This window comes from Danio rerio, chromosome 4 (genome assembly GCF_052040795.2).
Source record: "Danio rerio strain M-AB ecotype USA chromosome 4, GRCz13ab, whole genome shotgun sequence".
In the NCBI taxonomy this organism is placed as follows: domain Eukaryota; kingdom Metazoa; phylum Chordata; class Actinopteri; order Cypriniformes; family Danionidae; genus Danio; species Danio rerio.
This window is the reverse complement of record NC_141024.2, coordinates 49,029,651-49,037,784: the sequence shown is the minus strand read 5'-3', so window position 1 is coordinate 49,037,784 and position 8,134 is coordinate 49,029,651. Positions and strand designations below refer to the sequence as shown.

Genomic DNA, 8,134 nt, shown 5'->3' with positions numbered 1-8,134 from the left:
GAAAATATCAACATTTAATATTTTTAAAAATGAAAGAAAAGTTACAAGTATATATGGGAGATCAAAACAATTACTTTGAATTAACCTAAACAAAGCAATAGGTATAGCCTCGCAAATTTCAGTATAACCTTTATCTGTGATTTTAACTCTATATTTATTTAAAAATTCGTTATGAGATAGCAGTCCATTTACATCTAACAAATCATTAATAAATATAATGCCTTTATTGTACCAGTCACCTCTAAACAATTATTTCCTGTTAATAATAACAGCCCTTTTATTTCAAAGAGTGGATTTATGAGGGGAAAATTATGGGTAAATATAATTTTCCAAAAAAGTAGTGCTTGCTTATGAAAATTAGATAGCTTCAAAGGAAGTTTTGAACAATCATAATCATATCTTAATACAAATTCAAGGCCACCATTTTTTTAAACAAATTATTTGGGATATGATAAAATATTGAATAAGGCTTAGCTAAACACTCTTTCAGTCATTTAACTCTAAAAGTGCCATAAAGACATTCAAAATCGATTGCTTTTAAACCTCCTTATTCATACTCTTTAATCATATGATTCTTACGTAAATAATGTGTTTTATTTTTCCAAATAAATTTAAATAATATTGAATTAATAGATTTAACTATTTTGGGAGGAGTATATAAAGAATAAGTTAAATATATAATTTTAGGTAATCCCAGTCAAAAGAATTGAACCCAATATGGAAAGGTCTCTAGCTAGACAATGATTTAGGGATTTTTTTCATACCTTCCATTTTAATATTAAAATTTGCACATTCTCTATTAACAGAATTTTTGGTGATGGTAACTCCCAAATATTTAACTTCCTCTTTTACTAGAATACCCTCTAATTCTCTTAAAGTACAATTCTAAATAGTTAATATTCCACATTTTCTTAGGTTTAAGGTGAATTCAGAAGCTTTAGGAAACAGAAATTTTGACAAGAGCTAAAGGGAGCACCTCCCTTTTTTAAAGAATTAATAGAGTCATCAGCAAACTGACTTAAACTAAAAGTCCTACCAGGTATATCAATACCTAAACTGTACTCTGAATTTTTTAAATATAATGACATAAGTTCAACAGCTATATTAAAAAGAAAAGGTGAGATGGGACATCCTTGATGGATTCCTCTTCTGATGTAAACTCCAGGAGATGATCCTGAATTCAAAGATTTACTACTGAATATATCAGTATAGAACATGGAAATTACCCTACAAAAGCTCGGACCAAACCCAAAAGATTGGTTGTTTCTAAAGATTTTCTAAAGACAAAAAGGATGCTCAATGGACTTGAAAAAGTCTAGAAATAGAAATAAACTTGTCTGAGGAATTTAATAACTATAATCGAGCATATCAACTATCAGTCTGATATGATTGTGAATACTTCTCCCTTTAATGAAAGCTGATTGTGTTTCATTTATTATCTCGCCTATACCTTTTTTTGAGTCTATTGAAAATACATGAGAGAGCAATTTAAAATCATTGGACAAAATAGTTATGGGTCTCCTATTATAAATAATTTGTCTTTGCTTGGCTATGGAACTAAAATTATTAAAATCTGCTTCATAGAAGTCGATAGTTCTGCTTTGTCTTTACTTTTCTTAAGTACTTCAAAAACTAAAAATCTCATCTCTGGCCAAAAATGTTAATAAAACTCAACTGTAATTCCGTATATGCCTGGATTTTCCATTGGATATTTTAGAAATAGCAACATCAAGTTCAGAGATAACAATGTCAGATTCCATCATTTCTTGGAAGCTGTCATCTATAATAGGAACTTTATCTTTTGAAAATGAAAAGAAAAAGTCACAATCACTCTCATTAAATTTTGATTCATATAATAACATGAATAGATGTGATCATCAATCAAAGTTTTCTCTTCACTTACATTGTTATTTATGCTAAGTTTATGAATAGTTTTTGAAGATTGTCTATGCTTTACTAAATTTAAAAACAATATGAAGAATTTTTCTCCCCCTCCTCTATCCATTTCACTCTAGATCGTAAAGCTCCTTTAGCTTTCTCTGTATAGTAATCATCCAACTCTGATGGCAAAATACGAAGTTCATTTTGTTCTATATCTCCAAGAAAATCTTTATCACCACGGTCATTTAATCTAGATAAAACTGTTAACTGTCTTTTTTTCCTAAGAGAGGAAAACAATAGCTCATTACAGCAGAGTCATTTTTAACCTGATTAATTTTCAATTTGAGAAAAGCATGTGGCAAAAGAAAAAGAAAACCAAACAGCAAATAGGGAGAAAAGCATTTGCCAAATGCTTATATAAAAAGCTGTTTAAAATGTGTTTTGTGATTTATTAATACAATTTTTACTGTTTGATTAATCAGCCTTTAAAACATGGATTAAATAATAATACAGTAATAAAAGTGTCTATTTATTTATAGATTTAAAATGTATTTGTAATGCATTGATTTATTGATAATTAAATGACATTTAAAAACATTTAAATTGTGATTTATTCATGTACATTTTTATGCTGGTCTAAGCAGTGGCGCAGTAGGTAGTGCTGTCCCCTCACAGCAAGAAGGTCGCTGGTTCGAGCCTCGGTTCAGTTGGCGTTTCTGTGTGGAGTTTGCATGTTCTCCCTGCATTCGCGTGGGTTTCCTCCGGGTGCTCCGGTTTCCCCCACAGTCTAAAGACATGCGGTACAGGTGAATTAGTTTGGACTTCATGTCATGTAGGAGACATTAAATAGATCAATGATAACTGCAGAATGTCTTTCTGCTGTTGTGGCAAAGGATTCAAACCTGCGCGGGGAGACCCCAATGGATTTCTAGTCCATCGCCTTAACCACTCGGCCACGACTACAAGACTGCCTGTACTGCCATTTCTTTATGCCTAGTACACATATTGTGCATCCAGATGAAACTTTCATCAAGCGATAGCTCAACGGCAAAAGCTGTGGCTCCACAAAATGAGCGTCATACGCCCGAACAGGGACTTGAACCCTGGACCCTCAGATTAAAAGTCTGATGCTCTACCGACTGAGCTATTCGCGCTCCACAACAGTAATTTACAAGTAGGCAAGCTTTGGGTTGTGGTCGGCGCAGACCTTTACAGTACACTAAAGTTTACCGTGAGATGGGGTTTTAAGCTTATGGTTGGTGTGGATGTTGCTAAAACACGACAGGTTACTTTGAGGTTGGGTTTATGGTTGTTGTAGGTGTAGACATCAGTAAAACACAATAGTTTGGACTTCATGTCATGTAGGAGACATTAAATAGATCAATGATAACTGCAGAATGTCTTTCTGCTGTTGTGGCAATGAATGGACACTCAACAATTGAAAAGATTCTTTCCATGCCTTAGAAGCGTGACTTGATCAGTACTTATCTACACAGCATGCTGGCATCAAAGATCCTATTTATCTTATATCATATCCCTAGTCTTCCACACTTTAGGAAACGTAAACATTCAGGACGTGCCATTAGCACAGCCTGCACTAAAAGAAGGCTGGAGATAACGGGTGGCAACACAGAGTGCGACACTAATGTCACCTTGAAAAACCTGTCGTGACCCGGATTCGAACTGGGGTTGCTGCGGCCACAACGCAGAGTACTAACCACTATACGATCACGGCGAGCTACGAAACAGCCGTTGTTACCTCTGTGTGGTATGTTCCTCCCTGTGATAAGCCCCTTTCTCTTCAGTGAGAACACACTGTTGTTTTTCTCCTCCTACCAGCACAACGCATTTCCCAAGAAACAATGGAAATGCAAACAATAGACGACTGCTGCAATTTTAAAAAGGGGGAGGACGTAGTCGGCAGGATTCAAACCTGCGCGGGGAGACCCCAATGGATATCTAGTCCATCGCCTTAACCACTCGGCCACGAATACAAGACTGCCTGTACTGCCATTTCTTTATGCCTAGTACACATATTGTGCATCCAGATGAAACTTTCATCAAGCGATAGCTCAACGGCAAAAGCTGTGGCTCCACAAAATGAGCATCACACGCCTGAACAGGGACTTGAATCCTGGAACCTCAGATTAAAAGTCTGATGCTCTACCGACTGAGCTATCCAGGATCCACAGCAGTAATTTATAAGTAGGCAAGGTTTGGGTTGTGGTCGGCGCAGACCTTTACAGTATACTAAAGTTTACCGTGAGATGGGGTTTTAAGCTTATGGTTGGTGTGGATGTTGCTAAAACACGACAGGTTACTTTGAGGTTGGGTTTATGGTTTTTGTAGGTGTAGACATCAGTACAACACAATAGTTTGGACTTCATGTCATGTAGGAGACATTAAATAGATCAATGATAACTGCAGAATGTCTTTCTGCTGTTGTGGCAATGAATGGACACTCAACAATTGAAAAGATTCCTTCCATGCCTTAGAAGCGTGACTTGATCAGTACTTATCTACACAGCATGCTGGCATCAAAGATTCTATTTCTCTTATATCATATCCCTAGTCTTCCACACTTTAGGAAACGTAAACATTCAGGACGTGCCATTAGCACAGCCTGCACTAAAAGAAGGCTGGAGATAACGGATGGCAACACAGAGTGCGACACCAATGTCACCTTGAAAATCCTACCGTGTCCCGGACTCGAACCGGGGTTGCTGCAGCCACAACGCAGAGTACTAACCACTATACGATCACGGCGAGGTACGAAACAGCCGTTGTGACCTATGTGTGGTATGTTCGTCCCTGTGATAAGCCCCTTTCTCTTCAGTGAGAACACACTGTTGTTTTTCTCCTCCTACCAGCACAACGCTTTTCCCAAGAAACAATGGAAATGCAAACAATTGATGACTGCTGCAAATTTAAAAACGGGGAAGACGTAGTCAGCAGGATTCAAACCTGCGCGGGGAGACCGCAATGGATTTCTAGTCCATCGCCTTAACCACTCGGCCACGAGTACAATGCTGCCTGTACTGCCATTTCTTTATGCTTAGTACACATATTGTGCATCCAGATGAAACTTTCATCAAGTGATAGCTCAACGTCAAAAGCTGTGGCTCCACAAAATGAGTGTCATACACCCGAACAGGGACTTGAACCCTGGACCCTCAGATTAAAAGTCTGATGCTCTGCCGACTGAGCTATCCAGGCTCCACAACAGTAATTCACAAGTAGGCAAGGTTTGGGTTGTGGTCGGCGCAGACCTTTACAGTACACTAAAGTTTACCGTGAGATGGGGTTTTAAGCTTATGTTTGGTGTGGATGTTGCTAAAACACAACAGGTTACTTTAAGGTTGACAAGATTGCGACGAGATTACGAATGGCAACACAGAGTGCAACTCCAATGTCACCTTGAAAAATCTGCCGTGACCCAGATTCAAACCGGGGTTGCTGCGGCCACAACGCAGAGTACTAACCACTATACTATCACGACGAGCTACGGGAAAGCCACTGGTCCTTCACTCTCTGTCATATGTCTTTAAAAATTGAATGCCCCCAGAGCAGTCAGTTAGCATGCGCTGCGATTTTATATTTGGTGCTTTTCCCTACCAGCACAACCCATTTCCCAAGAAACAATGGAGTTGCAAACAATCATGGAATGTCACAAACTAAATCCTGCGCACTGCCTGGACGTAGTCGGCAGGGTTCGAACCTGCGCGGGGAGACCCCAATGGATTTCTAGTCCATCGCCTTAACCACTCGGCCACGACTACAAGACTGCTTGGACTGTCATGTCCTCATGTCTAGTACACTTGTTGTGCATGCAGATAAATCTTTCAGCAAGCGACATCTCAACGGCATAAGCTGTGGCTCCACAAAAGGAGCCTTACACGCCCAAACAGGGACTTGAACCCTGGACCCTCACATTAAAAGTGTGATGCTCTACTGACTGAGCTATCCAGGCTCCATGGCTTGGCTTTACAAGCAGGCAAAGTGTAGGGTTGTGGTGGGCGCAGACCTTTACGGCACACAAAAGTTTACCGTGAGGTGGGGTTTAGGTTTATGGTTGGTGTATATGTTGCTAAAACACAACAGTTTACTGTGAGGTTTGGGTTAATGGTTGTTGTAGGTGTAGACATCAGGGGGGTATTCCAGAAAGCTGGGTAAACTTACCATCTGCTAAACCTGAACTCTCGGTTGATTTACCCAAAACCTGCTTACCGCGAGTATGTTGGTTCCAAAATAGGTGATAAGAGTTAGTTAAATCAACCTCCTGAAGATAACCGCGGGTTAATGCACGTGCACGGCACACACCTGAAGGCATTTTCAGTAGATCGCCGAATTCACGAGTCGCCATAGAAAGTCACGGTGAGAAAAAAGGCAACGCAGAGGCGAAGCTGGAGGTTTTAATCACAGAGATTACACATCTGCTTCAACGAAGGAAAGAAATATAGAATAAGAAAAAGATAAGAAAAGAAAAATAAATAATAAGAAAGTTTGTTAGTTCATTAAATTACACGTGGCACCCTCCATTTTATTCATTGTAATGAACAATTAAACTTCTCTTTAACATCCTTTTGAGTATGTTGTGTAACCATTCATGCATTTATTTTTCTTGCCATTAATTTCTTAAGGCCACTATATGTGTATTGACTAATAAGGCTTATAGAAATTGTAATCTTTCTGGAGCTAGAACTCTGTCCAAAGTCATTAAACACAGAAACATTCTCCTAAAAGGTAATATTTAATTACTGGAGCTCCTTATTTAACACTCTAGAATATTCTTTCTGTCATGCAGCTAATAGAAAGAGGCCTGTCTAACTGCTTTTTTTTTTTGTCTAACTGCTAAGTTTTTGACTTAAACCACACAATCTGTCCCTGTTGTAAGTGATTGTTGTCAGGTAGCTTTAGGTTCTTTTTATGCTTTTTATTTTGCATGCAGACGAAGTTCCTTCTGCTTCAACTAACAAGCAGTGTAAGAATTTGTCTGCACTTTTCCATATTTGAATATTGCTCTTGGATCACAATATAAATATATGTATATATATATGTATATATATATATATATATATATATATATATATATATATATATATATATATATATATATATATATATACTTTAAATTCTTAAGTAGCTGTATAAGGTCCATCTTCAAATATAAATAAAGTCACATGAGCATCACCTTAAGGTGAGAAATTTATATATATGTTACACGTTGAAAGGTGCGTGTATAAAGCAGTGTAAAAAAATCATTCAATTTATTTCAGGAAATGAAGAAATGAACAGACCAAACTATTTGATTAAACATAGTTTTTTGACTAATTATATTTTTTAGCACTCTTTCATCTCTTTTGTCTGCTTGGGTCACTGAGATTTCCTCTGGGTCAGGCTGTAGATAGCGTGTCATCGTATAAGGCAGAAAAGGGTATCTTTTGTCCTCCAGCAAGAAACAATGTAGTGCCTAGTAATGATTCTATTGTATAATACAAATATAATAAGAATAAACATTGTGTAAAGCAACATTTGCTTTATTTATTTATTTATTTATTTTTTTACTATATTTGTGTTATACAGCCTCAACATATACTGATGAGGTGGGGTCATCTCATATGTGCTGGTAGGATGAAGCAGTAATGAGTTTAATAGTTGAAACACCAAAAGATTGAGGACAGAAAATTAAGTTGTACCTGCACATTTATACTATGGACAGATTTCATATTATCAGTGTCCTTTAGTGACTGATGGAGCTTTAAAATTGGCTGCAATTAATGCACACAATAGCATTTAGAAACCCTGAAAAAAATATTATATTAAACAATGTAGGTGTGTGTGCATGAATGTATACATATGAACGACGTCCTACACCTTAAATTATAGGTATATTTTCCTACTAGATTTGAACTTGCTCCGCTGTGAGCTCCGTGGTTCATTAACAACACACTGTCCACTACACTATTGCCGTGCTCTGAATCAACTGTGTAATTATACGCAGCGATTTATGACCAAGTAACTGTACAAAAGTGTAAAAAACAGTTCAGTGCCAGGCATACTGTACAGGTGCTCATGCTGCCACATTGTACAGTTGCCTAAAATGCCCTGACGCGAATACAAATAGCTGCACTGAATGTTTTTTATGGTAAGCGCAGACCCGCGGTTTGTCACATTTGATTTCAAAAAGGTTTGTTAAATACATTAACATTATAAATTTGGTTATGAAAAAAAACTATGCACTTATAACCCTCTA

The 8,134-nt window shown here is 37.4% G+C and overlaps 1 non-coding gene across 1 annotated transcript; it reads right to left on the bottom strand.

Moving 5' to 3' along the window:
• Positions 1-5,578: 5,578 nt before the first annotated feature.
• Positions 5,579-5,660, bottom strand: trnas-aga (transfer RNA serine (anticodon AGA)). Its single transcript has one exon. It is a non-coding gene; the product is annotated as a tRNA-Ser (tRNA).
• Between the last annotated feature and the right edge of the window lie 2,474 nt (positions 5,661-8,134).